At 39.0% G+C, this 26766-nt stretch overlaps 1 pseudogene; it reads right to left on the bottom strand.

The window, feature by feature from the left end:
• Positions 1-6964: 6964 nt before the first annotated feature.
• Positions 6965-26766, bottom strand: part of LOC133084597 (E3 ISG15--protein ligase HERC5-like) — a 49993-nt pseudogene continuing 30191 nt past the window's right edge.

Genomic DNA, 26766 nt, shown 5'->3' with positions numbered 1-26766 from the left:
CTCCTACTGAGAGCATCAGATCATCACTTTTTCACTAGGGTGCACCTGAGTGATACTTTGGTCATTTGTGCATTGAGGTCTATTTTAACTGATAAGCCAAAAGTAGTTCTTCAAGATGTAGGTTGCATATAGCCACTGTAGCGCTTGTTTAGGACACAGCTTTCACGTATAATGTGAGAAAGCACCAGGTCTAGTGTGAACTGGGCCACGTGTAAGTAGTGTACAGTCTTCTTTTTTTGAATCTTGTGTGTAAAGGAAAACGGTCAGGGGCCCTAGGAGATGCCTCAGGCAGAAAGGAAGAGAAGATGCACGTCTGCTCTCTGCCTGGATGGAATCCTTCCTGCCTGTGAATTCATCTGCTCCAAGTGGCAGGTAAGGAAGATGGATTTCAGAATCTGATCCTCTAGGAATCTGCATTGAGTGCTCATTGTAGAGGAGCCTGGTCCAGGGAGGGGAGCCGTCCTGGACAAATGTGTGCTGGTCCCTTTCTAAGCAAGTGGGCTGAGAGCCAGGCCAGGTCGCCGCCCTCATCATGTGGCTTCCAACAGTCCTTGCTCTACTGTCGTCCTGTGAGGGACTGGAGGTTTTGACTCTTGGTCCCGGGTCCTTCTGTCCTCCTCCTCTCTGTCAAGGACGTGACTCCCTGCTAGTTGGGCAGCTCGTGGTGTCCTAGTGAAAAGAAGGCACACTGTGCCTAATGTGCCTTGGCGACACGGGCGGCGCTGCGCCCCGCTTCACCGGTCTGATCCCCGCTGGGCCCTGCTCTGGGGGGCTGGGCCGCCCTCTCTATTTGTATTTGGAGTCCTACATTTGTACTTCTATTACAAATAAATGCACATGTTGGCAGAAATATTTGAGCCAGGAGTAGATGTCTTTCTGGTTGTGGGTTGCCAAACAGGAGGCCTGGAAAAGGGACTGTTAAGACCCTTTCAGGTCCACATGGAGGGCCCTGCACACCAGGGGCGTTATAACACCAACTGCCCCTCTCAGAGGCTCACCCCTGTGCTAGCCCTACCCAGAGGAAGATTCTGCAAAGGTTAAGAGAGGGAACGTTGCAAGTGGCTTATGTCCAAGGTATGCGCCCTTCTCCTCCACTCCTGCTAGAGCCCAGAAATAGACCCCCCCCCCACTCCGAAAAACCCTCCCCTCCCGCACCCATAGAAAGCATTAAATCCTACTCCAGCCAAGCCAAGGAGGGAGGTGCCAGCCTCCAGAGCTTCACCTGCAGTTCAGGCGTGGGTTAAAGAGTGTGGGCAGGGTTCCGGTTTACTTCTCCTACACCATCCATGCATCGGGAAGGGAGAACTGACTACCTGCAAAGTCTGAATAGCCGCTCTGAGAAAGGACTGCAGCCCCACACTAAAGTAAAAGCCTGCCTTCGCCAACTGGACTGCAAACCAATGGCAACTGCCACCACCAAGGAAAGACAGATTTTACATTCTGTTTTGGTCAATTTGAACTGAGCACAGTTTACTGAAAACAAACATCAGTTTCCTTAGCTCATCTATTATGACTTCAACAAGACAAACCGTTTGCTCCTCGATAGGTACTGGAGGAATGATGGGTAGGGTGGGCTGTGAGACATATTCTTCTACCTCTGCTAGCTTCTACTTCTGCTCCAAGACTTAACGTAGGCTTCTGAACTTTGCATTAGGTTTTCAGATGTCAATCGGACTGCTCAGAAGTATCTGTTTTGATACTGTCAACAATTACTTCTTAGATTACTTCGATCTATGCTTGAATGCCGGTAAACATTCCAAGTTCATTAATCCCCTCCTCTTAACAGAATTGTCGAGTTTTCCCTGGTCTGTCACCAAAGTTGCAGGCCCCGTCGCAGATAAATTACAATAGCAGCTGTCCTTTATGGAGGACTACGTGCTAAGAACATTGCGTGTGCTATATCAGTCAGTACTTCTGTATGAAGGAGGTACTGTTGTTGTCGCCTTTTTACTGATAAGAAAGCTGAGGCTTGCCCAATGTTAGAGACCTAGGAAAACTGAAGAAAAATATTTTAAATGTTGGAAATAATATGGCTTTAAACACTTCAGAACTTGTGTGCTTAGCCACTACATTCGGCAGTGTCTTGAAAACCTTGACTCTATGGAGTGAATTTCTGAGACAGTTATTTTTACTATGGCCTACATTTACTTTTTATTAATTTAAACACACTTTTGTTTGGAAAAGAATATTTTTTTCAGGAGGCCATGGAATGTAAATTGCTACAGCTACTATAGAGAACTGTAAGTCGTTTCCTTAAGAAACTAAGGCTAACATATAATCCAGCAATCACACTCCTGGGCATATATCTGGAGAAAAATTTTTCAAAAGGATACATGCATCCTAATGTTCATTTTAGCACTGTTTACAATAGCCAAGACATGGAAATAACTCTAATGTCCATCAACAGATAAATGGATAAAGATGTGGTACATATATACAATGGAATATTAACCATTAAAAAGAATGCAATAATGCCATTTGCAGCAATATCGATAGATCAGGAGATTATCGTACTAAGTGAAGTAAACCAGACAAATACCACTATCATATGGTATTGTTTATAGGTGGAATCTAAAAAAATTATACAAATGAACTTATTTACAAAACAGTAGCAGAATCACAGACTTCGAGAATTTATTGTTACTGTGGTGAAAGGTGGGGTGGAGGGATAGACTGGGAGTTTGGGATTGACAAGTACACAGTACTATGTTTAAAATAGGTAACCAACAATAAACTGCTGTAAAGCAAGAGGAATTTTGCTCAATATATTGCAATAACCTAAATGGGAAAAGAATTTGAAAAAAATAAATACATGTATATGTAAAAAATAAGAAGTAAAATGTAAAAAAATTTAAAAATAAAAAAATTTTTAGGACATCTAAACAATGTGCTGAAACGGCAAAGTGAGGTCAGCAGTGTTCAGTAGAGATCCACAGAAATCAATAATAGTTACTCTCTACTGAAAAGTAATACATAGAACTTTCTCTCGCTGGATTACTTGTAAATTAAAAACAGAGTTTATGCACAGACCCTGAATGTACTGGTTGCAGAGCGGGAATTCTAAGTAAAACAGAACCTTCATTAAGTCTCATGATTTGGGACCCTAAGGCTTGGAGTGGCATTTTGCTCCACTCTGCAAAGGTTGGAGGTTGGAATCTCCAACCTCACAGCAAACTAGCTTCTCTTTTCTAAAACTTGCTCAAAGACACACCCTGGGCCAGTAGCCCCTCTAGTGATGCTCTTCTCATCGTTTCGTGCCCAACAAAAAGTCACATCCAAGCTCAGCCCAGAAGGAGAACTTCGGGTTTTTTCCCCAGTGAGTGTGCAAACTTGAGACTGCAGCTTCTTGAACATTTGTAGTCACAGAAGTCTGTGAAGCTTTCAGGGGATTACTTTAAGGATATTAGAACCAGAAAGGACCAGCTATAAAGACTGGGCTGACAGCAATTTATAAATGGATTAAACAGTACGAGCAATTTGTTTTAAAAAGTTAACAATGAAACAATTTGAGGAAAATGACTTGAAACCTGGATTCATACTAGTCTTCAGCCAAAGACATTGAGATGCTGGCACTTCCCTGATAAACCAGAAAGAAAAGGCCCAAGTCTTTAAGAGGTGGAAATGTTGGAGTGGGTCCACCATGTGTAACTAATCCATTCACCATCTAGCCACAAGCAGGGACGCTCAAGGATATTGCCTTCACCAAGAGACTAGAAAGTCTCAGTGCCAGACTTCCAGCATCTATGGAAACTCAGTGGAGACTGCAAACAGTGGTGGGAGATGCCGCCATGGACCTTAATTCTTGGATTATCGTGGCCAAGTGGCCTAACTTAAGTTACAGAAGCAGTAGATTCTATTGCCACGGTAAGCCCTAGGAATGGAAGATAAATCAGAGCAATCTGATCCACAGCATCTCAGACGAAGGCTAATTGATCCCAAGGTCTGTAGCAATGACACAGAGGCAAAGCCTCTGAAGGCTCTGCTTGGTAATATATACCAGATTATATAATTCGGGGAAGAACTAGGGCCAGGGTGTTGTAGCACATGTTGACATAATGGGGGCTCATGGACTCTTATTTTGGCCACAGGTTTAAGACAGTACATAGACTCAGAGCCCCTTTGTTGAGCAGGTCCCTTTGAAAGAAGCCCAGCATCATGGCCTTGTCTATATTGCAATTCTCCCTCCTTCTTTCCTAGAGGAAATGAGCTGTTCACCATGGTGACTGTGCCCAGAGGAAAGGAAAATAATCAAAATTTCTGAAATAATTCCATTCTGGCTAGAATTTCTAAAATTCCCTGGATACACAAATGATAGGGTCTCATGTCAGAGGGGGATATGGAAGTCAGGGACTAAGCAGTCTGTTTACCTATGTTCGTCTTCCAGGAGCGCAGAAGAATGATTGGATTTCTCTTTGACTCATACCTGGACTCGGTAAATTCACGTGTTTTCTGTCATAATATATCCAGCCTGGAGGGACTCTAATCATCTTGATAGTCTGTGGGGCACCATAGATTCTTTATTACAAAGCCTGAAGTGCAATGTGACCCAGCAGAGCCAATGGTACTGAAAGTATCTGTTCAAGCAGGGATGGCTCCTCTGACAAGCTGTAGTGGGAGAATTCCCAGGCAGACATCCTGAGTTTTGAAAGAGAAATATGTGTTCACAACCATTCTCCAGTCTCAGAGATTCTTGGCTTCCTAGTGTGCCTATAGAGATGTAGTGTCTGATTGTGGGTTGCTATTAAGGAGACGTGGCCTGATATATCCATCATGAATGGCGATTGTATACCCCAAGCCTGAGTAGGGCTGGAAAGTATAAGCTTTTGCATGAGTAAGGGATGCAGATTCTCATGGCATCAAGTCCACATGCAAAATAACCATAACAGCAGAAATGCAGGACATCCATGAGTTCAACAAAGTGGACTTTCCCTCACCAAAACTGATTGGCCACTAATGACCACCCATGTGCTACCAACGGGAGCCAACTCTATTTCTCAATGTGGCACCATTTCCTTAGGGATACTGAGAGGTTCATTACTGCAAAGCCTTGCATCCTTGAGTTGGCAGCGAGTGGTTCTTCCTCTTCTTTGGAATAGATAAGTTTTCAGATGTGCATTTCGCTTTCCTGTCAGCATGGCCATTCATATTACACTCCTTAATCATTGTCATGATGGCTCACACAATATTACCTCTACTTTTCAGGCCAATTCAACTTGCCAGAACTTCAGAAAGTCTCATAGATGTCTTTAATGGTCTAGAAATCAGTACTTTTTATTGGTGGTGAATGTTTTAATAGTAGTGGTATAATAGTATGATATAACCAATGGTGTGCAAACACCTCACAAAACTCCAGCCAGATAAGTCACATTTTAAAAATGTCTCCCCCTAATTCATTGAGGACCAATGGAATAGAAATAAAAGAGGAAAAAAAGAAATAATAATTGAGCATGAAAAGGAAGGCTGGACACTCATCTTTGATCAGTCAGCCTCAACTTCTTCAGCCACACTCTGAATAAAGAATACATCTCCTCACCTTACAGATACAATACAGAACAGAAAAACCACACAACTGGGTTAATCAGTAAACATAGGTCATCAGCATACACCTGACATAAGAAGCAGCATTTGCCATTTTAAAAGCAAGATGCAAAATAGTACAGAGCACCTGCTGAGAGAAAGTTAAATTCTAAAAGAATTTAACTTCTACACATTTTTCTCTGGTGAAAAGAATAAACCAAACAAGGCAGAAAAATCCAAGGCTGGGGAGAATAATTTCCCACAAAATAAAGGCCTTGGGGGCTTTCCCGGGGGCGCAGTGGTTGAGAATCTGCCTGCCAATGCAGGGAACACGGGTTCGAGCCCTGGTCTGGGAAGATCCCACATGCCGCGGAGCAACTAGGCCCGTGAGCCACAGTTACTGAGCCTGCGCGTTGGGAGCCTGTGCTCCACAACAAGAGAGGCCGCGATAATGAGAGGCCCGCGCACCGCGATGAAGAGTGGCCCCCACTTGCCGCAACTAGAGAAAGCCCTCGCACAGAAACAAAGACCCAACACAGCCATAAATAAATAAATTAAATAAATAAACCCCAAAAAAAGTTTAAAAAAAAGATCTCGCGTGCTGCAACTAAGACCCAGCACAGCCAAATAAATAAATAAATATTTTAAAAATAAAAATTTTAAAAAAGGCCTTGTTAAAGATGGAAGGTTAAAAAAAAAAGGTCATCTCCAAACCATGCTTTCGTTCCATCTCAAAGCCTATTTTGCCAAATTCCTCATTTCCATAACTTGGTTGCTGATAAGTAAGATATCATGGGGCTCTCCTGCTAAGTGTTCCTAGTGTCCCTCTGGAGGTTTGATTTATTAGGCTTGCAATAGGACCCAATTTGCACAGTACACTTTTGTGAAACATTTATTGGAAGGGAATGTAAGAGGTGGAAACTGGAGGGAGAGGTGAGAGCTGAGCTAACCTCTTTAGTCATTCCATGAAAATACAAATCCACAAATTAAATAGGTATATATTTGTGGCTAAGTATTTTGAAATTAGATTAAAGTAGCAAATCTTCTCTGCAAGCAAAATGGTCCTGGAATTAAGCAGTTTGGCTTCAGATGCTGTATTCACCAAAGGAGACTAATACAAAAAACACTAAACTCTCAGCTGTTTCTCATAATCAGAACTTTCTCACATCCCAGCTTGGAAAAGTGAGCAGCGGGCTCTAGCTCCACCCAACATTTTTCTCTTGCGTGGCTCTACTCTTCTTTTCCACTTTTCCAGCAGATGGATAGAGAGTGAGTCTCATAGGTAGATGTTAAAGCAGCACGCATTCTGTTAGGCATAGTCGGGGAGCATGGCAACTCTTATCTGAATGCACAGAAGGCTACGAAGTGTCCATGAAGATGAAGGGGAACATGGATATTACTGAGGGAGAGCCAAGTGAACAGGAGCAAAAGGGGGAACCTTTGTGGTTCAAATGTCAGAAAGCAGTATAAGACAGCCCTGTGGCTGACGAGCAAGTGCAGTAGGTGGTTCCGCCTGGCCAGCAGCAGCCACAGCACCTGGACGATTATTTAGAAATGCAGACTGCGTAGTGTCCATCACAGACGTACTGAAATAAATCTGCATTTATACGCACCTTAAACTACGAGAGGCACTGGCTGCTCTTGCCAATTAAAAATTGTCTCCAAATAGTTTAATCCTATAGTAACTTTACGATAATTTGGAAATGAGAAATCCAATTCAATTAAACTTTCTCAGATATCACCACACACATCATCTCAACTTAAAGAGCAATTAAAATAATTGTTTCATGTGTGTCAGGATACACCTTTCAAATTCAAACGTGTTTATTCTTACATATTTCTAGAGTACTGAGTCATAAGAATTATCTTTAAAATCGTATAAGATCACCAAAGTACTTAAACATCAGAATTCACACAAAATGGCCCTAATCTATAGATATTTGAGAATATATTAGATAAAATTCAGATCAATTACCAGCGCCTCATTCACCCACACCAGTAAAGCTGAGACGCCCAAGCAACAACTGCTACATTGCTGCTCCACTGGACAAAAGCCCAGGGTTACAGAAAGATCTGAACACTTGTGAGAGAGGATGTGATCTTTCACTGCTGGGTGGCCGTTGACAGCATTGAAGAGCTGCATTTTTAGGCAGAATCCTTTCCATCTGTCCAATGAAAAAATCACTGGCAAAGTCTGCCACAAGTACAAGGCAGAGATTCGGGGTTCCACACAGGAACCTATTCCACAGGAAGAATAGTGTAGGAATCATCCAAGAAGATAATAGAAAGATATTTTCGTACTTCAAATGCTTTGCCCAAAGCAGGTTTTATTGGTCTTAAAGTACAAACGTTCTCTAAATAAAACGAAATTTCACTACTTTGGATATTGTCATTCGCCCTTCAAAAACAGGGTAGAGAGAAGTCCCACAAGGGCAGTGAACATGTAGGCACGACAGGTAAGAATCATTTTCTGTTTTTTTACCCATTTTAATATACTTATTTTTATGATTCTCAGTGCTGTCTTCCTACTTACTTTGTAAAACACCAGGAAAATGAACACGTAAGAAGGAAAAGAATGGAAACCCACATTAGAAATCCAAGGGCCTCAACAAAGCAAAGGACTTAGACTTGGGGATTTCAAATATGCTTCCAACCTCTCTAGAAATATGAGCAAAAATCCTATTGCATTTAGAATACACATAACCTGCCTTATTATTGAGCTCAAACATGTCACCTTATCATGGGTGCTACATTGGCATTGAGAAGCAGATTCACTAATCTCAACTGAGACATTACAAAAGCCACGTACAGAGAGGTACATGCCCCTTTGGATCATTTTCCTTTAATTATGGTTCAGTTTTATTGGGAGGGGAAGGGAGAGGTTTCCCGCAGGATGATTTTATAATGGATATATCATTGGTGAAATTTTAGCTCCACTTTGTGCAAACAAGAGATTAGGATTTCTCTAATAAATAGGCATAGATAATTAGACATATAATATAAAAAGGAGGAAATGATGCCAAGAATTAAGTTTTCTATTTTCCAAACTGTGCTCCGTCAAGTCCTGGGAGTGTGCGGGAGCAGCAGTGAATCTGGTTACTGAGCCAGTCACCTCAGCCAGAGAGGCTCTGAGAAGGTTTTGCACATCAGGTTTCCTTTAAGATTGGAAAACGCAAAAAAACACTGTGTGAAAACCTGAGTCTGCCTGTATCCCTCAGTTTACCAATGTGATGAATGGAGAAGGTAACACAGTAAATTCCCCAGATGGAATGAGGTAATGAGTGTCGAGTCCGTAGAAGAGGGCCTCACGCTGAGTGTGGAATTTGTGTCCATGCTACTATGCAGCATTCTAGTGAAAAAGCAACTTCTTCCAATAGTATGGCTGCACGGGGCATATATTGAGGCCTTTTGTACTATAGACTGTTGTAAAACATTCATTTCATTTTGTCTCCAAATTTAAAGATTCGGCAAAACTAAGACAACTAGGTAAAATTACTAGACCCAGAATTTGGAAATACAGAATTCATTCACTCACTGAGATATTCTATAAAGTCCTGTAAAAGAAAACACACACGCACGTATACAATTACGTACGTGTAGGCTTCAGCATGTGAGAGGTATACACACAAGTACACACATACACATACAGCCTCTAGGCTTAGGAAGAAATCTTTTCTTTCTTTTTGCTTTCAACTTGACTCAGCGGTAGAATGCAAACAAGTGAAACATGAGAACCGCAAAAGGGTTCTGGGCCTGTAATGACTCCAATCCCTGAACTAAGAGATTTGACCAAACTCTAGCATGGCTTCTGGAGGTTTAAGGCCATGCCCCTAGGATGAGCCCAGCCCCACATAAAATGCCTACCTGAGAAAGCTTAACACTGCCAGAATTTATTTGATTTAGCCAAATATATTTGTACACGCCAAAACCTGGTAATAGACAGGCCCCAGTCCTCCACTTAGAGCAGATAGTTTAGAAGGCTTGAAGTTGTAAATCCTTTTTCTGCCCTTTGATATGTAAATTTCCCCTACACAGAACTGAACCCTCAAGGGCCTGAGAGCTGTTTTGAACACTCCAGAAGGTTCTTTTCTTTGCTCCCAACACCTGGAAGAGAATAAGGGACTAACTTAACCAGCCATCTGCCTCAACCTGAACTACTGCCTCTGTTCATAGAGATAGACTTTTGCTTATCTTCTGGATAAATATCAATTAATAAACCCTTATTAACCCGTAATTAATTAACTCACATGGACCAAAAGCCTCCTTCACACCTCTCAGTAATTCTCACTCAGCACACCTCAGCCTTAGAAAGTCCTCTGCCTTTGTTTCAGTAAATTTGAGTTCAGTTCATGATGGACTTTCTTCCCTTCTGCAGTAGTTATTATGAAGTCTATCCTCTCTGATTTAGCTAGTGTTTATCTTTGACCAATCTAACGTAAAATCATCACAAATGTGTCATATTTCAACTTTTGCTCTAGACAATCTTCATATTGAAATAAATCTTGTTATATAATGGAAATAAAATTAGAAAAAATTAAGTAAATTCAGTTCTTACAAAAGAACTGTGTTTACTAGACAGGAAAAAAGTTTTAATCCTAGGGTGTCTAACATAAACTATCCTATTGTACAGGATACAATTCCAGAGGCTTCTCACTGGCTAGAAAAACAATGTAGAATTTGTGTAGCAATACATATTTTCTATGTAATAGCTGACAATTTAGTCAGATATGTTCATTTTTAAAAGGTGATAAGTAAACCTTTTAAAGACAGTGTGTAATGTCTTTGAAACTTGGAAACTATTTGGTCTCAGGCTATCAGAATTCTGTTTCTCTGAGAAGTGTCAACTGAAAAACAAAGCACAACTAAGAGTTGAGATTTAATTATGTTTTTTCTGTAGACTTTCGAGAAATCCTCTCAGATACCTCTGAGGCTTACCGCTCCCACGACGTAAGTGAACAGCCAGGATATATAGCAGTGTTTGCAACAAAGATTAGTCAGAACATTAAAAGATTACTGTTAATAAGAAAACAAGACATCTCAAGCTAAGGAATTTAGCACTTTCTATGTATGGGAAGATGCAAGCATCTGGGTTCATTGAAATCATTCCTTTGATACGCACCTCAGCTATCTGGGGCCAATATCCTGTTTTCCTCCATTTTGAGTCCACTATGGTTGCACCATTGGGGGCAGCTGTAAAGTGATGGCTTGCTGGATGCAGCATATTTTGTTTACTGATAGAGCAGGCAACATTTTTCTTTTGCAAAACCTGGTATGAAGAGTTAGGATTGAGAAGCCTTCTGAGGAAGACTCTGCTCATGGAGAAAGATATGGTCAGGGTGGGTCCATGGATACCTGTGCAGCTTGGTGAAACTAGGTGGAGAGCTAGGGAGAGCTGGGGGCCAAGCATGGAGATAATCACACTGCAAAAAGGGAAGGAGAGGTTGGCAACACCTGTCAATTATGAGAAAGCAGGAGCACAACAGTGTGAATATATTAATAGTAGTGAACTGTACACATAAAAATGGTAAATTTTATGTTACTTATATTTTATTGCATTTTTTTTTTAAGGCAGAAAAACCAAAAATTCTTCCCTACTTGTTTCTTCCACACACCAACTTGGATTAGGTTAGAAAGCAAGGACGAAAGATCTCTCTCATCTTTATGCAGCTCTCCTAAAAGCACGATACTTCCTCAAGGGCAGAGAGCAGCACATATTGCCTCAGTCCTGACACTGTTTCCTCTACTTTAAGGGTGGTCATAAGTCAGTCTTCTCTCAACCAGTGTCCACCTAGGCCTCTGCGCACCAAACGAAGAGCTGTGTTTTCACCCAGCGTTCACTGTTTTATAGGCTAAGTGCTTGGGAGCACAATTATTTCTTGTGCATCTACTGTCCCCTGAGGACCTCTCACATTCTTTCGTGCAGGTTTGGCCCCAAAAATATGTGTTGAATCCATGATGACTCTAATTTTTGTGCATGAGTTAACTCATCGCTTGCCCAGGCATGTTCAGACAGTAGTAGGATCAAGGCTCAAACCTATTCTTTGCGTCTCCAAATTATAAAATTGATAAAGCAAGGAGTAAAACATGTTTATATAGAGAGGTTATGGCACTTTAAGCAAACTCAACACACAAGTGCATTTAAAACACTATTTGAAGAGGATCTTCAAGATGGCGGAGGAGTAGACAGGGAGATAACCTTCCTCCCCACAAATACATGAAAAATATAACTACATGCGGAACAACTCCTGCAAAACACCTACTGAATGCTGGCAGAAGACCTCAGTCTTCCCAAAAGGCAAGAAAATCCCTACGTACTTGGGGAGAGCAAAAGAAAAGAGAAAAAACAGACAAAGAAAAGGGACAGGACCTGTACATCTTGGAGGGAGCTGTGAAGGAGTAAAACTTCCAGATAATAAGAAGCCCCTACACTGGTGGAGACGGGGGATGGGAGGGGAAGCTTCAGAGCCACAGAAGACAGAGCAGCAACAGGGATGAAGAAGGCAAGGCAGACAGATACCCACACAGAGGATCACTGCCGACCAGGACTCACTAGCCTGATAAGCTTGTCTCCTCACCCACCAAGGGGGCGGAGGGGAGCTGAGGCTCTGCATTGGAGGTCAGATCCCAGGGAGAGGACTGGGGCTGGCTGTATAAAAACAGCATGAAGAGGGCTAGTAAGCAACAGCTAACTGAGAGGGAATCCAGGGAAAAGTCTGGAAATGCCTGAGACTCAAAAGACAATTTTTTAGGGGTGGGGGAGGAGAGGGGATTCAGAGCACAGTTTAAACAAGCTTCAAAGATGGCCATGAGCCACAGCTATCAGAGCAGACACCAGAGACGGACATGAAACTCTAATGCTGCTGCTGCAGCACCAAGAGCCCTGTGTGCAAGCACAGATGGCTATCTACAGCTCCCGCCTCGGAGGCTGTACAGCCGGCCACTGCCAGGGTCCCGCGATACAGGGACAACTTCCCTGGGAGGACACATGGCAAGCTTCAGGCTGTTGCAAAGTCACGCTGGTCTCTGCCACAGGCTCTAACTGCATACCATACCCTTCCGTACCCTCGGCCTGAGTGAGCCAGAATCACCTATTCAAACTCTCACTTAGCTCCGTCCTGTGTGGGCAAAAAACAGATGCCAGAAAGGGACCTACATGCACAGGTAGGGCCAAATCCAAAGGTGAACACCAGGAGCTGTGCAAAAAAGAAGGGAAAGGGAAATTTCTCCATGCAGCCTCAAAAGCATCACATTAAAACAACAAAATCAATTTGCTGTTTCTTGCATCTGTGAATTCACACAGAATACATCTGTGAATGTACCTGAATTCACAACAAATCACCCCAAAATTGAGGCGGTGGACTTTGGGGGAAAGTGCAGACCTGGGGTTTGTTGTTTGAGACTGAGTAGTTTCTGAATTACATGGTTATCTTAGTTTAGGTTTTAGCACTTGTTACCATTGGTGGATTTGTTTATTGGTTTGGTTGTCTTCCTTTTTTTTAAAATTAATTTAAAATTTTTTTGATTTTAATATTTCAAAATTCTTTTATTTTAATATTTTATTTACTTTAATTTAATTTCTTTTTTATCTCACTTTTCTTCTGAGCCTTGTGGCTGAGTGGGTCTTGGTGCTCCAGCCGGATGTCAGGTCTGAGCTTCAGATGTTGGAGAGCCAAGTGCAGGACATTGGACAACCAGAAAATTCTTGACCCCCATGTAATTTCATTCAGCAAGAGCTCTCCCATACATCTCTGTCTCAACACTAAGACTCAGCTCCATTCAACGACCAACAAGCCACTAGTGCTGGACACCCGATGACAAACAACAAGCGAGACAAGAACACAACGTCACCTATTAGCTGAGAGACGGGTTTAAAATCACACTAAGTTCACAGTCACAAAAAAACACACCCCTGGAGGCGGTCCTGACCACTAGAAATACAAGATCCAGCTTCATCACCACAACACAAGTACCAGTCCCCTGCACCAGGAAGCTTAAACAACACACTGAAACAACCCCCTGTCTACGCACTGGGGACAGACAAACAAAAACAAAGTGAACTGCAAACTTGCAGCCTGCAAAAAGGAGACCCCCCCCCAAAACAGTGTAAGCTAAGCAAAATGAGAAGACACAGAAACACAGCAGATGAAGGAGCAATGTAAAAACCCACTAGACCAAACAAATGAAGAGGAAATAAGCAGTCTAACTTAAAAAGAATTCAGAGTAATGATAGTAAATATGATCCAAAATTTTGGCTATAGAATGAGGAAATACAAAAAAGATAACAAGGAACTAGAAGAGATAAAGAGCAAACAAACACTGATAAGCAGCACAGTAAATGAAATAAAAATTCTCTTTAAGAAATCAATAGCAGAACAAAGGCAAAAGAATGAATAAGTGACCTGGAAGATAAAATGGTGGAAATGACTACCACCATTACCACCAGAGCAGAATAAAGAAAAAAGAATGAAAAGAATTGAGGACAGACTCAGAGACCTCTGGGACAAAACTAAACTCACCAAGTTTTGAATTATAGGGGAACCAGAAGAAGAAGAGAAAAATAAAAGGTCTGAGTAAATTTTTAAAGAGATTATAGTTGAAAACGTCCCTATTATGGGAAAGGTAATAAGTCAAGGAAGCACAGAGTCTCATACAAGATAAATCCAAGGGGAAACAAGCCAAGACACATTGATCAAACTATCAAAATTAAATACAAAGAAAAAATATTAAAAGCAGCAACGTAAAAGCAACAAATACAATACAAAGGGTTCCCCATAAGGTTAACAGATGATCTCGCAGCAGAAGCTCTGCGAGAGAGAAAGGAGTGGCAGGACATACATAAAGTGATGAAAGGGAAAAACCTACAACCAAAGTTACTCTACCAACCAAGGATATTCAGATTCTATTGAGAAATTAAAACCTTTAAAGACAAGCAAAGGCAAACAGATATCAGCACCACCAAACCCGCTGTATAGCAAATGCTACAGGAACTTCTCTCGGCAGGAAACATAAGAGAAGGAAAAGACCTTCAGAAATGAATCCCCCAAAAATTCAGAAAATGGTAATAGGAACATACACATCAATAATTATCTTAAATGTAAATGGATTAAATGCTGCAAACAAAAGACATAAAATAGCTGAATGGATACAAAAACAAGACATATATATGCTATCTGCAAGAGATCCACTTCAGACCTAGGGACACATACAGACTGAAAGTGAGGGGATGGAAAAAGATATTCCATGCAAATGGAAATCAAAAGAAAGCTGGAGTAGCAATTCTCATATCAGACAAAATAGACTTTAAAATAAAGACTATTACAAGAGACAAAGAAGGACACTATATAATGATCAAGGGATCGATCCAAGAGGAAGGTATAACAATTGTAAATATTTACGCACCCAACATAGGAGCACCTCAATACATAAGGCAAATACTAACAGCCATAAAAGGGGAAATCGACAGCAACACAATCATAGTAGGGGACTTTAACACCCCACTTTCACCAATGGACAGATCATCCAAAATGAAAATAAATAAAGAAACACAAGTTTTAAAGGATACATTAAACAAGATGGACTTAATTGATATTTATAGGACATTCCACCCAAAAACAACAGAATACACATTTTTCTCAAGTGCTCATGGAACATTCTCCAGGATAGATCATATCTTGGGTCACAAATCAAGCCTTGGTAAATTTAAGAAAATTGAAATCGTATCAAGTATCTTTCCCGACCATAACGCTATGAGACTAGATATCAATAACAGGAAGAGATCTGTAAAAAATACAAACACATGGAGGCTACACAATACACTACTTAATAACGAAATGATCAATGAAGAAATCAAAGGGGAAATCAAAAAATACCTAGAAGCAAATGACAATGGAGAAACGACAACCCAAAACCTATGGGATGCAGCAAAAGCAGTTCTAAGAGGGAAGTTTATAACAACACAAGCCTATCTCAAGAAACAGGAAACATCTCGAATAAACAACCTAACCTTGCTCCTAAAGCAATTAGAGAAAGAAGAACAAGAAACTCCAAAGCGAGCAGAAGGAAAGAAATCATAAAGATCAGATCAGAAATAAATGAAAGAAATGAAGGAGACAATAGCGAAAATCAATGAAACTAAAAGGTGGTTCTTTGAGAAGATAAACAAAATTGATAAACCATTAGCCAGACTCATCAAGAGAAAAAGGGAGACGACAAATCAATAGAATTAGAAATGAAAAAGGAGAAGTAACCACTGACACTGCAGAAATACAAGCGATCATGAGAGATTACTACAAGCAGCTCTATGCCAATAAAATGGACAACCTGGAAGAAATGGACAGATTCTTAGAAATGCACAACCTGCCGAGACTGAACCAGGAAGAAATAGAAAATATGAACAGACCAATCACAAGCACTGAAATTGAAACTGGCATTAAAAATCTTCCAACACACAAAAGCCCAGGACCAGATGGCTTCACAGGCGAATTCTATCAAACATTTACAGAAGAGCTAACACCTATCCTTCTCAAACTCTTCCAAAATATTGCAGAGGGAGGAACACTCCCCAACTCATTCTACGAGGCCACCATCAGCCTGATACCAAAACCAGGCAAAGATGTCACAAAGAAAGAAAACTACAGGCCAATATCACTGATGAACATAGATGCAAAAATCCTCAACAAAATACTAGCAAACAGACTCCCACAGCACATTAAAAGGATCATACACCATGATCAAGTGGGGTTTATTCCAGGAATGCAAGGATTCTTCAATATATGCAAATCAATCAACGTGATACATCATATTAACAAATTGAAGGAGAAAAACCATATGATCATCTCAATAGATGCAGAGAAAGCTTCCGACAAAATTCAACACCCATTTATGATAAAAGCCCTGCAGAAAGTAGGCATAGAGGGAACTTTCTTCAACAAAATAAAGACCATATATGACAAACCCACAGTCAACATCATTCTCAATGGTGAAAAACTGAAACCATTTCCACTAAGATCAGGAACAAGACAAGGTTGCCCACTCTCACCACTATTATTCAACACAGTTTTGGAAGTGTTAGCCACAGCAATCAGAGAAGAAAAGGAAATAAAAGGAATCCAAATCGGAAAAGAAGAAGTAAAGCTGTCACTCTTCGCAGATGACATGATACTATACATAGAGAATCCTAAAGATGCTACCAGAAAACTACTAGAGCTAATCAATGAATTTGGTAAAGTAGCAGGATACAAAATTAATGCGCAGAAATCTCCTGCATTTCTATACACTAATGACGAAAAATCTGAAAGTGAAATTAAGAAAACACTCCCGTTTACCATTGCAACAAAAAGAATAAAATATCTAGGAATAAACCTACCTAAGGAGACAAAAGACCTGTATGCAGAAAATTGTGACACTGGTGAAAGAAATTAAAGATGATACAAATGCAGAGATATACCATGTTCTTGGATAGGAAGAATCAACATTGTGAAAATGACTCTACTACCCAAAGCAATCTACAGATTCAATGCAATCCCTATCAAACTACCACTGGCATTTTTCACAGAACTAGAACAAAAAATTTCACAATTTGTATGGAAACACAAAAGACCCCGAATAGCCAAAGCAATCTTGAGAACGAAAAATGAAGCTGGAGGAATCAGGCTCCCTGACTTCAGGCTATATTACAAAGCTACAGTAATCAAGACAGTTTGGTACTGGCACAAAAACAGAAATATAGATCAATGGAACAGGATAGAAAGCCCAGAGATAAGCCCACGCACATATGGTCACCTTATCTTTGATAAAGGAGGCAAGCATATACAGTGGAGAAAAGACAGCCTCTTCAATAAGTGGTGTTGGGAAAATTGGACAGGTACATGTAAAAGTATGAAATTAGAACACTGCCTAATACCATACACAAAAATAAACTCAAAATGGATTAAAGACCTAAGTGTAAGGCCAGACACTATCAAACTCTAGAGGAAAACCTAGGCAGAACACTCTATGACATAAATCACAGCAAGATCCTTTTTGACCCAGGTCCTAGAGAAATGGAAATAAAAACACAAATAAACAAATGGGACCTAATGAAACTTAGCTTTTGCACAGCAAAGGAAACCATAAACAAGACCAAAAGACAACCCTCAGAACGGGAGAAAGTATTTGCTAATGAAGCAACTGACAGAGGATTAACCTCCAAGATTTACAAGCAGCTCATGCAGCTCAATAACAAGAAAACAAACACCACAATCCAAAAATGGGCAGAAGACCTAAATAGGCATTTCTCCAAAGAAGATATACAGATTGCCAACAGACACATGAAAGAATGCTCAACATCATTAATCATTAGAGAAATGCAAATCAAAACTACAGTGAGGTATCATCTCACACCGGTCAGAATGGCCATCATCAAAAAATTTAGAAACAATAAATGCTGGAAAGGGTGTGGAGGAAAGGGAACACTCTTGCACTGTTGATGGGAATGTAAATTGATACAGCCACTATGGAGAACAGTAGGGGGTTCCTTAAAAAACTAAAAATGAACTACCATACGACCCAGCAATCCCACTACTGGGCATATATCCTGAGAAAACCATAATTCAGAAAGAGTCATGTACCAAAATATTCATTGCAGCTCTGTTTACAATAGCCAGGACATGGAAGCAACCTAGGTGTCCATTATCGGATGAATGGATAAAGAAGATGTGGCACATATATACAATGGAATATTAGCCATAAAAAGAAATGAAATGGAGGTATTTGTAATGAGGTGGACGGAGTTAGAGTCTGTCATACAGAGTGAAGTAAGTCAGAAAGAGAAAAAGAAATACAGTATGCTAGCACATATATATGGAAACTAAGGGGGAAAAAAGGTCATGAATAACCTAGTGGCAAGACGGAAATAAAGACACACCTACTAGAGAATGGACTTGAGGATATGGGGAGCGGGAGGGGTGAGATGTGACAGGGTGAGAGAGTGTCATGGACATATATACACTACCAAACGTAAAATAGATAGCTAGTGGGAATCAACCGCATAACACAGGGAGATCAGCTCGGTGCTTTGTGACCACCTAGAAGGGTGGGATAGGGAGGGTGGGAGGGAGGGAGATGCAAGAGGGAAGAGATATGGGAACATATGTATATGTATAACTGATTCACTTTGTTATAAAGCAGAAACTAACACACCATTGTAAAGCAATTATACGTCAATACAGATGTTTAAAAAATAAATAAATAAAAAATAAAATAAAATAAAATAAAATAAACACTATTACAAGAGACAAGAACACTACATAATGATCGAGGGATCAATCCAAGAAGATATAAGAATGGTAAATATTTGTTTACCCAACATAGGAACACCTCAATACATAAAGCGAATGCTAACTGCCACAAAAGGGGAAATTCACGTAACACAATAACATTAGTGGATTTTAACACCCAACCTTCACCAATGGACAGATCAACCACAGTGAAAATAAACAAGGAAACACAAGCTTTAAATGACACATTAAACAAGATGGACTTTTGATATTTATAAGACGTCCCATCCAGAAAAAACAGGATACACCTTGTCAAGTGCTCATAAACATCTCCAGGATAGATTGTATCTTGGGTCACAAATCAAGCTTTGGTAAATTTAGGAATACTGAAACCGTATCAAGTATCTTTTTCGACCACAATGCTGTGAGACTAGATATAAATTACAGGAAATTAACTGAAAAAATGCACAGCCATGGAAACTAAACAATGCACTACTAAATAACCAACAAATCACAAAGGAAATCAAAGACGAAATCAAAAAATACCTAGAAAAAAATGACAATGGAAACACGAAGGCCAAACCTATCGGAGGGAGCACCAGTACTTCTAAGGCGGCAGTTTATAGCAATACCTTCTTACCTAAAGAAACAAGAAAATTCTGAAATACACTCCCTAAGCTTGCACCTAAGGCAATTAAGGAACAAAAAGCCCCCCACTAAGTTATAAGGAAAGAAATCATAAAGGTCAGATTAGAAATAAAATAAAGGCAATGATAGCAAAGATCAATAATACAAAAAGCTGTTTTTGAGACGATTTAAAAAACTTCATAAACCATTATCCAGACTCATCATGAAAAAAGGGAGAAGACTCAAATCAACCGAAATATAAATGAAAAGGAGCAGTAGCAACTGACACTACAGAAATACAAAGGATCATGAGAGATACTGCAAGCAACTATATACCAATGAAATGGACAGCCTGGAACAAATGGACAAATTCTTAGAAAAGTTCAACTTTACAAGAGAGAGAACCAGGAAGAAATAGAAAATATGAAGAGAAAAATCACAAGCTCTGAAATTGAAACTGTTATTTCAAATCTTCCAAAAAATAAAAGTCAAGGACAAGATGAATTCACAGGTGAATTCTATAAAACATTTAGAGAAGAGCTAACAGCTATACTTAAACTCTTTCAAAATATAGAAGGAGGAACACTCATAAACTCATTCTACGTGGCCACCATCACCTTATATCAAAACAATAGATGTATCAAATAAAACTATGGGCCAATATCACTGATGAACATAGATACAAAAATTCTCAACAAAATACTAGCAAACAGAATCCAGCAGCACATTATACACCATGATCAGGTGGGTTTATCCCACGAATGCAAGTATTCTTCAGTATACACAAATCAAAAAATGTGATAAACCATATTAACAAACTGAAGGATAAAAAACATACGATAATCTCAATAAAGGCACAAAAAACCTGTCAACATAATTAAACACCCATTTATGATAAAAGCCCTGCAAAAAGTAGGCATAGAGGGAACTTTCCTCAACATAATAAAGGCCATATATGACAAACCCACAGCCAACATCGTTCGTAATGGTGAAAACTGAAAGCATTTCCACTAAGATCAAGTACAAGGTAGTCCGCTCTCACCACTGTTATTCAACATGTTTTGGAAGTTTTAGCCACAGCAGAGAGGAAGAAGAAATTTTAAAAATCCAAATAGGGGAAGAAGTAAAACTTTCACTGGTTGCCGATGACATGATGCTATACATAGAGACTCCTACGATGCTGCCAGAAAACTACTAGAGCTCATCAATGACTTTGGTTAAGCAGCAGGATACAAAATTAAGGCTCATAAATCTCTTGCATTCCTATACACTAATGAGGAAAAATCAGAAAGAGAAATTAAGGAAACCTCCCATTTACCATTGCAACAAAAACAATAAAATACCTAGGAATAAACCTACCTAAGGAGACACAAGACTTGTAGCAGAAAACTGTTGACATAGAGGAAAGAAATTAAAATGATACAAACGGAGAGATATGTTCTTAGATTGGAGAATCAACATTGTGAAGATGACTATACTACCCCAAGCAATCTACAATTCAATGCAATCCTTATCAAACTCCCACTGGCATTTTTCACAGAACTAGAACAAAAACTCTCACAATTTGTATGGAAACACAAAACACCCTGAATAGCCAAAGCAATCTTCAGAAAGAAAAACGGAGCTGGAGGATCAGACTCCCTGACTTCAAGCTGTACTACAAAGCTACAGTAATCCAGACAGTATGGTACTGGCACAAAAACAGAAATATAGACCATTGGAACAGGATAGAAAGCCCAGAGATAAACCCATGCACATGTCACCTTATCTTTAATAAAGGAGGCAAGATATACAATGGAGAAAAGACAGCTTCTTAATTAATTGGTGTTAGGAAAACTGTTCGGCTACATGTAAAGAATGAAATTAGAACACTCCCTAAGACCATACACAAAAATAAAGTCGAAATGGATTAAAGACCTAAATGTAAGGCCAGACATTATACAACTCTTAGAGGCAAAAAAAACACTCTCTGAGAGAAATCACAACAAGATCGTTTTTGACCTGCCTCCTAAGAAATGGAATTAAAAACAAAAAAAGTAATGTGACCTAATGAAATTTAAAAGCTTTAGCACCACAAAGGAATCCATAAACAAAAGATCAAAAGACAGCCCTCAGATTTGGAGAAAATATTTGCAAACGAAGGAACTGACAAAGGATTAATCTCCAAAATACACAAGCAGCTCATGCAGCTCAATATCAAAAAAACAATCAACCCAATCCAAAAGGGGCAGAAGACCTCAACAGACATTTCTACAAAGATATACATTGCCTACAGATATACAGATTTATATAAGATATAAACTCATGAAAACATGCTCAACATCACTCATTGTTAGAGAAATGAAAATCAAAAGTACAGTGATGTATCAACTCACACCGGTCAGAATTGCTATCATCAAAAAATCTACAAGCAATAAATGCTGAGGAGGGTGGAGCGAAAAGGGAACCCTCGCACTGTTGGTGGAGGGTAAATTGAAAAAAACCACTGTGGAGAACAGTGTGGAAGGTCCTTAAAAGTTAAAAATAGCAGTACCATATGATACAGCAATCCCACTCCCACTCCTGGGGAAAACCATAATTCTAAAATAATCATGTACCACAATGTTCATTGTAGCACTATTTACAATAGGCACGACATGGAAGCAGCCAAGTGTCCATTGACAGATGAATGGATAAAGACGATGTGGCACATATATAAAATGAATTATTACTCAGCCATAAAAAGGCATGAAATTGGGTCATTAGTAGCGAGGTGGATGGACCTAGGGATTGTCACACAGAGTGAAGTCAGAAAGAGAAAAACATACCGTACGTATGCTAACACATATATATGGAATCTCAAAAAAAAGTTCTGAAAAACCTAGGGAAAGGACAGGAATAAAGACGCAGATGTAGCGAATGGACTTGAGGACAAGGGGAGGCAGAAAGGTAAACAGACGAAGTGAGAGAGAGGCATTGACATATATACAATACCAAACTTAAAATAGCTAGTGGGAAACAGCCGCATAGCACAGGGCGCTAAGAGAATTCAGCACCACCAAACCAGCCTTATGACAAATACTTCTCTAAGAGGAGGGAAAAAAGAAAAAGAGGTCACAACTACAAACAAGAAAATCACAAGTGGGTAACACACTGGTAAAGGCAAATATGAACTACTAGTAGGAAAAAATCCAAACACAAATATGTTATCAAAACCAGCAAATGTGAGGGGAGTACAGGAAATGAGAATTTTATTTGATATTAAAAGACCAGCCACATAAAACAACATTGTACGTATACAGACTCTTATCTCAAAACCTCATGGGAACTACAGACCAAATGTCTACAATAGATACATACACAAGAAAGAAAAAGCAACTCAAACACAACAATAAGGATAGTCATCAAACCACAAGAAGAGAACAGAACAAGAAAGAAGACTGATACAAACAAATCCAAAACAAAAAACAGCAATAGGAACATAAATAATAATAATAACCTTAATTGTAAATGGATTAAATGCTCCAACCTAAATACATAATTAACTCCCTGAATGGACACAAAAAGAGGACATATACATATGCTTTCTAAAAGAGACCCACTTCAGACCTAGGGATATACACACAGACTAAAATGAAGGTATGGAAACAGATATTCCATGCAAATGGGAATGAAAAGAAAGCTGGAGTAGCAATACAAATATCAGACAAAATATACTTTAAATAATGACTTTTATAAGAGACGAGGAAAGACACAACAAAATGATCAAGGGATCAATCCAAGAAAATAAAACAATTGTAAATATATATGCACTCAACATAGAAGCACCTCAATATATAAGACAAATACTAAAAGGCATAAAAAAGGAAATCGACAGTAACACAATAACAGCTGGGGACGTTAACATAAACCAGAGGACAAAACACCCGAACAGAAAAACAATAAGAAATCATAAGCCTTAAATGACACATTAGACCAGATGAACTTAATTGATATTTATAGGGCATTCCATCTGAAAGCAGCAGAATACACTTTCTTCTCAAGTGCACATGGAACATTCTCCAAGATAGATCACGTCTTGGGACAAAAATCAAGCCTCAGTAAAGTTATGAAAATTGAAATCATATCAAGTATTTTTTCTGACCACAGCACTAAGAGATTAGATATAAATGACAGGGAAAAGCTGTAAAAAAAAAAACCCTAAACACATAAACAAAATTACTTAATAACTAATAGAGTGGAAATAAATGAAATAGAGATGAAGCAAACTACAGCAAAATCGATGAACTAAGAGCTGGTATTTTTATAAGATAAACAAGATTGATAAAACTTAAGCTAGACTTGTCAGGACAAAAAGGGAGAGCACTCAAATTAATAAAATTAGAAATGAAAAAAATTACAATGAACAGCACAGTAATACAAAGGATCATAAGAGACTACTACAAGCAAATATATACACAAATAAATGCACAGCTAACAAAATTCACCGCCGAGAAGAAAAGGACAAATCCTTAGAAAAGTACAACCTTCCAAGACTGAACCAAGAAAAAATAGAAAATATGAACAGACCAATCACAAATACTGAAATTGAAACAGTATTTTAAAACTTCCAATAAACAAAAGTCCAAGACCAGATAGCTTCAAAGGCAAATTTTGTCAAACATTTAGACAAGCGTTAAGACATATCCTTCTGAAACTCTCCCAAAATTTTGCAGTGAAAGGAGCACTCCCAAGGTCATTCTATGAGACATCCATAACACTGATACCAAAACGAGATAAAGATACCATAAAAAAAGAACATCACAGGCCATTTTCACTGATGAATAGAGACACAAAACCCTCAGCAAAATACAAGCAAACCGAATCCTACAACACATATCATACACCATGATCAAGTAGGATTTATCAGAGGGATGCATTTCCTCTAATATCAGGAACAAGTATGTCCACTCCTGCCATTTCTATTCAAGATAGTATTGGATGTATTAACCACACAGAGAAGAAAGACAAAAGGAATTCAAATTGGCAAAGAAGTAAAATGGTCACTGTTTGCAGATGACTTAATACTATACATAGAAACTCCTAAAGACTCTACCAGAAAACTACTAGACCTCATCAGTGAATATTGTTAAGTGGCAGGATGCAAAACTAATACACAGAAAACTGTTGCATTTCTATACACTAACAAAAAATCAGAGAGAGAAATTCAAGAAACAATCCCACCCATTTACCATCATCTAGAAAAGAATAAATTACCTACCTAAGGAGAAAAAAGACCTATACTCTGAAAACTATAACACTGATGAAAGGAATCGTGATGACACAAAAAGATGGAAAGATATACCACATTCATATCAGGAAACATACTTTCAAAATGAGTCTACTACCAAATGCTATCTATAAAATCAATGCATCCCTGTCAAACTACCAATGACATTTTTCACAGAATTATTAGACCAAATAAAATTAAAATTTGTATGGAAACAAATATCCTGAATAGCAAAAGCAACACTGAAAAAAATGGAGCTGGAGGATTCAGACTCCCTGACTTCAGACTATACTACAAAGCTACAGTCATCAAAATATTTTGGCACAGGCACAAAAACAGACATTGAGATCTACGGAACAAGATAGAAATTCCACAGATAAACCCACACACCTATAGTCAACTAATCTCTAGTCAAGGGGTCAAGAATACACAATGGCGAAAAGAGAGTATTGTCAAAAACTGATGCTGGGAAAACTGGACAGCTACCTGTAAAGGAATGAAATTAGAACACTCTCTACCATTCTACACAAAAATAAACACAAATTAGATCAAAGCCCTAAATGTAAGGCAGGGTAAAATAAAGGGGAAAAAAAAAATAGGGAGAACACTCTGACATAATTCGCAGCAATATCTTATATATGGACTCTAAAAAACTTGTACAAATGAACTTAATTACAAAACAGAAATAGGGTCACAGAGAAAACAAACATGCTTAAGGGGAGTATGGGGGAAGGATAAATTGGGAGATTGTGATTGACATATACACACTGCTATATATAAAATAGAAAAGTAATAAAGACTTTCTGTATTGCAAAGGGAACTCGACTCAATACTGTGAAATAAATTACATGGGAAAACAAGCTAAAAAACAATTTATATAAATATATGTGTAACTGATTCACTGTTGTACAGCAGAAACTAACACAAAATGGTAACTCAACTATACTCCAATAAAAATTAAAAATCAATATGTGCCCAGTCTTATCTGTCCTTTCCTCTGTTGATGGCCTTTCAGATATCTTCCATCTCTTGCCTATTGTTAATACTGCTGAATTAATATTGGTGTGCATGTATCTTTTGGAAATAAGGTTTTATCCAGATATATATTGAAGCGTGGGATTGTTGGCTTATAAATTATTTCCATATTTTAGGTTTTTCAGGAACCTCCTTACTGTTCCCCATACTGGATATACCAATTTACATTCCCACCAACAGTGCAAGAGGGTTGCTTTTTCTCCACACCCTCCCCAACATTTATTGTTCCTAGATTTTTTGATGATGCCCATTCTGACGGTTGTGAGGTGATACTTCATTTTGTAGTTTTATTTGCATTTCTCTAATGATTAGTGATGTAAAGCATCCTTCCATGTGCCTCTTGGCCACCTGTATGCCGTCTGTGGCGAAAAGTCTATTTACGTCTTCAACCCGTTTTCTGATTGGGTTGTTTGTTTTTTAAATATTGAGCTGCATGAGCTGTTTATATATTTTCGAGATTAATGCTTTGTCCTTTGATTCATTTGCAAATACTTTCTACCATTTTGAGGGTGGTCTTTTCCTCTTGTTTACAGTTTCTCTTGCTGTGCAAAAGCTTTTAAATTTCTTTAGATCTCATTTGTTTATTTTGGTTTTTATTTTTAGTTTTTATATGACCCACTGTAGGAGGCGGGTCAAAAAATGTCTTGCTGTGATTTATGTCAAAGAGTGTTCTGCTTATATTTTGCTAAAGGAGTTTGATAGTGTCTGGCCTTACATTTAAGTTATTAATCAATTTGAGTTTATTTTTGTGTATGGTGTTAGGGAGTGTTCTAATTTCATACTTTTACATGTACCTGTCCAATTTTCCCAGCACCACTTATTGAAGAGGCTGTCTTTTCTCCACTGTATATGCTTGCCTCCTTTATCAAAGATAAGGTGACCATATGTGTGTGGGCTTATCTCTGGGCTTTCTATCCTGTTCCATTGATCTATGTTTGTGTTTTCGTGCCAGTACCACACAGTCTTGATTACCGTACCTTTGTAGTATAGTCTGAAGTCAGGGAGGCTGAATCCTCCAGCTCCATTTTTCGTTCTCAAGATTGCTTTGGCTATTCAGGGTGTTTTGTGTTTCCAAACAAATTG

Source organism: Eubalaena glacialis, chromosome 2 (genome assembly GCF_028564815.1).
Source record: "Eubalaena glacialis isolate mEubGla1 chromosome 2, mEubGla1.1.hap2.+ XY, whole genome shotgun sequence".
Classification (NCBI taxonomy): domain Eukaryota; kingdom Metazoa; phylum Chordata; class Mammalia; order Artiodactyla; family Balaenidae; genus Eubalaena; species Eubalaena glacialis.
This window is presented reverse-complemented; position numbering and strand designations above follow the sequence as displayed.